Below are 6,598 nucleotides of genomic sequence, written 5' to 3' on the forward strand. Positions count from 1 at the left end.
GAAATGATGCTTGGAGGAGGAGGAGTCTACAGTCTGGGGTACTGAGTCCCCCAGCAGGCACGAGGGTTTTGGTGCTGGTCTGCAGAGGCCGGAAAGAGAGGTTTTTGGCTAACCTCCGTGGTGCACGTGCCTCAGGCAGCTTCTTAATATTGGTTCTTAAACCTTCAAATCTTCCTTGCCTGTGGTCACACCCGTGGAAATTGCAAGTCCCTTTTTGAAACATTAAAGGTATTTTAAATTAGCTTCATTAAATTTTAGATGAGAAATATCAACTTGGGATTTTCCTTGGTCCCCGCCCCCCCCCACCGGCCAGGGTGAGCCCAGGGGCACACGTGGTCTGTCCTGCATGCCCTGGCGTCAGGTGCCAGGGGCTCCGAGCTTCCCTGGCCCTATGTGCCCTCGAGTCTGGCGGCGTCTGTGCTTGTGGTGGGGATCGGCTGACGGGACCCATGAAGGACTGACACCGAGCCCGGAGCAGCCCTGAGAGGCTCTGCGGGAGGCAGGGACTTTGTTCCCTGAATCTTGGCAGGGGTCAGAGGGGAGCTTCCCTGGGATGCGTGCGGGAGGGGTAGGCGCTCAGGAGAGAGCTGTGTTCAAGCCTGGCATTGTTGCAGCTGCTGAGTGGTGTGGGCGGTGTTCACAGCCCTGGCTCCTATCCCCAGATCAAGCTGCTGACCGTGAACTTAGGGCTTTGTGCTGCTTGAGAGGGAGTGGTGTTCCCAGACTCTGGAGGAAGCCACACCTTGGCCCTTTCCAGGGCCGATGCCCGGAGCTCCCTGGTTGCGTGGGGTCCTGGGGCCGCGGGGTTGGGCCTTTCAGGTCTGCCTCCACCTTCCTCTGCAACCAGTGGCTGGTGGGTTGATTTCTTTTTTGATTCAAGAGAAGGGAAGAAAGCCCTGACTTTTGCTCTCCGATCTTGAGTGCAGTTTGTAAGTATTTTAAATCTTAGATCCTAATCACTGAGAAACATGGATCCTGCGTGGGGAACATTACATAAGGAGGAATCTTTGAGATGACCATGGAGGTCAGGGCTGTCACAGAAGGTGCTGGTCGTGCCCGAGGGGGCAATGGATGTCCACTTGGCAGTGTCCATGCGTTCTCCGCCCCGAAGCACCTGCCACTCTTCACAGAGACCTGTTGTCATGGTGCTGTGGGATCACGTGAGACATCCAACCTCGCATCCACGGCTGGACATCCTCGTTGGACTTTCCAGGAGCCACTTCAGTGAACAGGCTTGGAGCCACATGAGAGGAAGCTGCCTTTCTGTGTTTCTCCGGGAGGAATGTTCTGCGCCTGCCCGTCCCGTGCCCTCTGTCATTCCGTAGGAGCACATGGGTCGTCTCTCCTCCCCAAATGCTCCTCAGTTTAATCTTAGCGACTTCTGGGCTGTTGGAGTGAGTGGTGTTGTCCTGAGTCCTTGCTTGGCCTCGACAAGAGGATGGTGTAATGGGCACGGTCAGAGGTCGCCCTAGAAGGTGTGCGTTACAGGACAGAATCCCTGTTGGGCAGAGGTTCTTGGACTGTGGTTCTCGAGGGTGTGCGTGTGTTTTTGGAATAATGTGTTTGTTAGCAATAAGATATGCTCTTCCTTTTAGGGGAAAATGAAGTGTATCTAACGAAAGTGAATGAGCTAGAAGGAAAATTCTATCTCGAGACATCTGTAGTTCATGCAAAATATCGCAAACTCAATTACAGTATTTACATATTTTCATAGAAATTCCTCTTTTGGCTTGCTTGGTAAGGCTGAATGAGGAAGCCTCCTACAGTCTGTAATTATGGAAATGCACGGAAAGCCTCTCCTTGGAGCTGCGGGACAGAGCGTGGGTGTGTCAGGCCCAGGCAGGCAGCCGCTGGGCCCTGTGACACTGTTGGGAAGCTTTCTGTCTCCTCGCCTCTGGGAGGCGTTTTCAGATCCTCCTTTACTTGACCTGAACAAAAACCAGCACCACCACGCCTCCTGCCAACCTGTTGGGGCCGAGAGCAGGCATCTGAGGGACCGGAGAGCTGGTGTGGAGCTCTGTTTTGCTCCTGGGGACGCGGGAGGCCGTGAGTTGGCTTTCTGGTGAGAAGGACAACCTCCACTGCCTCTGCCGTTTCTATGAGGAGATCTGGAACGTGAGATACATTTTCCTTCCCAGATCTACCAGGTCGATAGGCCAAATGCATTCAGTAGAATAGTACAATAGATAAAATTTAAAGGTGATTTTTTTTTCTTATGGTCCAGACGGGTTAGTCTCTCATGTTCTCTTGCTTTGCTAAAGATTTTAAGGCTAGAAATGTGTGTACATGTCCTCAGAAGATCACGCAGAGCTGTTTGCCAAAGATGTAAACACAGGCAGCCCACAAAATGTGGGCTTTATAATCTGGGAGTGAGCCTCTTAGAGCAGTGGGGACAGAAATCATGCTTTTGAAGTTATGGTTTAGGGTGCCTATGGGGCTTAGTCAGTTGGGCTTGAGTCAAATCTGTGAACCCAGATGACAGAGGGACTTACTCTTGGGGAGCATTACCTTCCAAGCTGGGCGTCCCACTTCCAGAGGGGGAAGTAGATGGGAGGGTGAGCTGTGAAGCTGGGTTGGCCTTCAGGGCAGATAGGATTAGGCACCCTGGGTCTTGTGCTCAAGTTTCCGATAGGAGAGAAAGGAAAGGCCCCGCAGGAGGCCCAGGCCGATGGGAGCAGTGCCCGGGCATGGCGTGGTGCCCTCCAGGTGGCCATGGGAATGGTTGTGAAGTTGGTTGTGTGTGCACGGGATGCACGTAGAACATCTACAGCCAAGGGTCAGTTTCCAGAACAACACCTGGTGAGTCCTGGGACCTGATGGGATGGAGCTCTGCAGCCTCACACTGTGTCCAGGGCCACATCACTGGGACCCCCCCACTTTCCTCTGCAGCTTTGCTGTTTCAACTGCTCCGCCCTTCAGCTGTTTGCTTTCCATAATTCTTTCGAAAGAAGAGAAGATAATTCAGAGGAGACATGCGTTCATTGTATTGGCTGCTCTTTGTTTTCCAAGAGGCATGAGAGACTTTGTGTTCTGCCTTACAGGTGGTGATTCTGTCGTGAGAATACACTCCGTTCTTTTTTTTTTTTTTTTTTTTTTTTTTTTAAGATTTTATTTATTTGACAGAGAACATGAGCAGGGGGCGTGGGAGAGGGAGAGAAGCATCAGGCTCCCCGCTGAGCAGAGAGCCTGATGTGGGGCTGGATCCCAGGACTCTGGGATCATGACCTGAGCCAAAGGCAGATGCCTAACAACCGAGTTCCCCAGGGACCCCAGGATACACTCCGTTCTGGGGCACCATAACCTCAGTAGTTAGGCGGCCAAATCTTGGTTTAGGCTCAAGTCATGATCTCGGGGTCCTGGAACCGAGCCCCACGTGGGGCTCTGTGCTCAGCACGGAGTCTGCTTCTCTCTCTCTGCCCTTGCCCCTGCTTGCATTCTCTCCCTCTTTTCTCTCAAATAAAAACTTAAAAAAAAAAAAAATAGGCCCCACTCTGGAAGCTTCAAGAGCTTTCTTTGGATACCTTCTGCATGTCACCCCACCGCTGGGGAGGGTGTCAGGCTATCTGCGTCCATGCCTGGTGCCACCCTTCCCTCTGTCCCCCAGAGTGCCCCAGGGATCTCGGCACTGTCTTGGCTGGGACGTCCAGTGCCGCAGTCCAGACTCCCTGGAAGCCCATCGGGTCAGTGAGTGGCTATGAGCACACCCTTGTCTTTCTCTGGGCCTCCCAGATGCCCTGTGCTCTGGACCACCGACTGCGTTTAGTGTGCGATCCAAGGTTGGGGCCACTGCAGCGTCCCTCGGTGCCGTGAGCTTGGAAAACCCAAGGCAGGTCCACAACCCCATGTCATTATCAAGGATTCCACATCTCACGTCCGTCCAGCCAAGGGTGTCTGGATGTGGTTAGTATGGGGCTCGCTGGCACATTGGTGTGAAGGACGTGACGGTTTGGTGGTTTCAGTTTCTGCGCAGCGTCGTCGTTCTGAAGTCCGGCAAGCCAGGGAAGGCGCAGCCCCCTTCAGTGCCTCGACCCACTAGAGCAACTTCCTCTTCCTTTCCTGGTGGCCTCATCTCTGACTAGGCTGAGGTTCTTGACCTCTCCTCTCCGGGTCAAATGCCTGAGAATCCCCCAAGGTGGGCAGGAAGGGGGGGGAGGGGATGGTGCGAGGCACACAGCAATCCCGAGCTGCCCTCGGCCTCCTGTGTTCTTTGATGCTTCTGGTGCCAGGCGAAATCCTGTCATTCGACACAGGCCCCCTCGGGGGACCAGTTTGCCAGACCCCTCGGTCCCAAGGAATGCACTGCCCTGGAGCTTCTTGTGAGGTGTGACATCCCGGAATGTGGGCTGGGAGTTGTGACCGCAGGATGCCCTGGGGCGGCCAAGTGACATGTGAGATGTTGGGACTAGGGGTCAGTGCTTCTGTTCTCAGCTGGAAGGTTCAGTGTTTGGGAATTCAGAGCCCATCCCAGCAGCAGCTTCATGGTGGTTCTGTGCTGAGAGAGACACAGCTGCAGGGGCTCGGGGTCCCCGCCACAGACATGCCAGGCTGGCTGTGACATTGGGTGTCACAAGACTCAAGAGTGGCTCCCTGACCCTCCCTGGCAGCTGCAGACCTGGCACGGGGGAGCACGGGGGTGCATGGCTGGGCATGGAACTGCAGGGTTCAGCCTCCGGAGATACCGGCCCACTGGTAAGAGTCTGGTCAAGGCTGCTGCCTGTCACTGTCCCCTGACGGGGCCACCTAAGCCCCAGGAAAGGGAATAGCCAGGATCCCTCACTGTGTTGGCTTCTTTTTTAATTGAGGTAAAGCACAGACAGCACATATGTGAGCACATACACGTACAGCTCACCGAGGCAGCACACGAAGCCAACTTGTTGACCAGCACCCAGCTCAGGAAATGACATCGCTGTGACCACAGAACCCCCTACTGCCCCCTCCCAGCCACCGTCTGTGCCCACAGGAGACCTCATCTGTGCTTGTGTAAGTGCAGTGGTGCTTTTCCGGGTTTCATTTCTTTCCCTCCCTGTTCCGTGTGTGATGGCGCAGCCCCCAGCTGGAGGCTCTCACGGGCAGCTACACCCTGAATGTTCCAGCACATGTCTGTCGAACCTGTCGGTGCTTCTCCGGGTGTCAGCTGCTGGGAGCAGCAGTGCTGGGCCTAGTATGTGCCCGGGATCAGCTTCAGGGGCAGCTCATCCCACTTGAGTCCTGGCACATCTGCGCTGTGTGTGGCCGCCTCTAGCAGAGGAGGGGAGCCCAGTCCAGCTGGTTTGCAAATGTGGGGGAGCTCAGCCCGCCCCGTGCCCAAGGGTGGTGAGGACCCTGGTGAGCCACATCTGCTGACCTTACAGAGCAGATGATGTAATGGTGCTGCCTGGAGGGAATAGGAAGGGGCTTCCCGGCACCCAGCAGCCAGATGGGCTGGGGGTGGGCTCAGGGATAAAAGCCGCAGGCAGAGGCATGCTCAGAGGGGCTTCCGAGCAGAGGGAGAGAATTGGGGAGCAGGTACGCTACCCCCCAGGCCCCAGCACGGGCCACACCAGACTGGTTTCTGCAGAGGTTCAGAGGTCCCCGTGAGATAGAGAGCGAATCCGAAGTTTACAGGGTATCTCGAGTTTCTAGGACCGCACAGTTTGCAGAAGTTGTACGAGTGTGTGGCACAAGCCACAGTGGTGTATGGCTTGGCCAACGTGCACTGTGTGGAAAAGGTCTATAAACAGTTGAGATTGGTTCTCAGTGTTGAAAGGGACAGCAGGGTCCTCACTTCTGGGCAGTGGCGGTGGGGGCCCCGGGTGGGCTGCTGGGCCATCAGTAGAGGCACATCTCCCTTCCCACGGGGGCATAGGGAATGCGAGCCGCAGGTGGCATGCTCCTGAGTCCCATTTGGTGGGCCAGCGGGTGACACCCAGCAGGATCCTGGGCGCCGTCAGAGCACCTGGACTGCTCCCAGCCAGAGTGAGCAAAACCACAGGAGTCTGGTCGTTGCCTCCCATTCACCCTGCTGGGGAGCCACCTGCTACAGTCCCGGCATCAGGAGAGAGCCAACAGTGGATGCTGGGGGAGGCTGGCTTGGTCACCCGGAGGGCCCTCCCCACTGCCCTGGTGGCAAGGCAGCCTGTGATACTGGGTCTGAGTTCTGGTCTCATTCCATGGGGTGGTTCTGGCCTGGGAACAGTAAACCCCCGGCTAGGAGTGTCTACTGTCAGCCGCAGCTCCATGTCCTGGAGAGGAGGATCTGTCCATGGCCACGGCAGCTCCCTGGGGACTACAGGTGGTGCTGCTCCCATGGCTGCTCTCTGGCTGCATCGGGGCAGGTGCCAGGTGGGCTCCTGCCGGATGCCCCCAGGGCCATCTGCCAGCCCCAGAGGAGGACACTGCGGCTGTTGCAGTCTGCACGTCTGCTGCTCACACTGGGACAGTGGCCCAGGTTCCAAGAGGGCACAGTGCGCTGAGGGCCATCAGATGTCAGACGTGTGCGCAGAGGCCAAGCCTTGTCTGCATGCTGAAATAGACAGCCGCTCAGTCTCCACATTCAGGGGTGTGACACACCACCTCCAAAAGCCCTCTGCCAGATGGTCTCAGGTGAGGACACCGAGGG

This window comes from Mustela erminea, chromosome 17 (genome assembly GCF_009829155.1).
Source record: "Mustela erminea isolate mMusErm1 chromosome 17, mMusErm1.Pri, whole genome shotgun sequence".
NCBI lineage: Eukaryota > Metazoa > Chordata > Mammalia > Carnivora > Mustelidae > Mustela > Mustela erminea.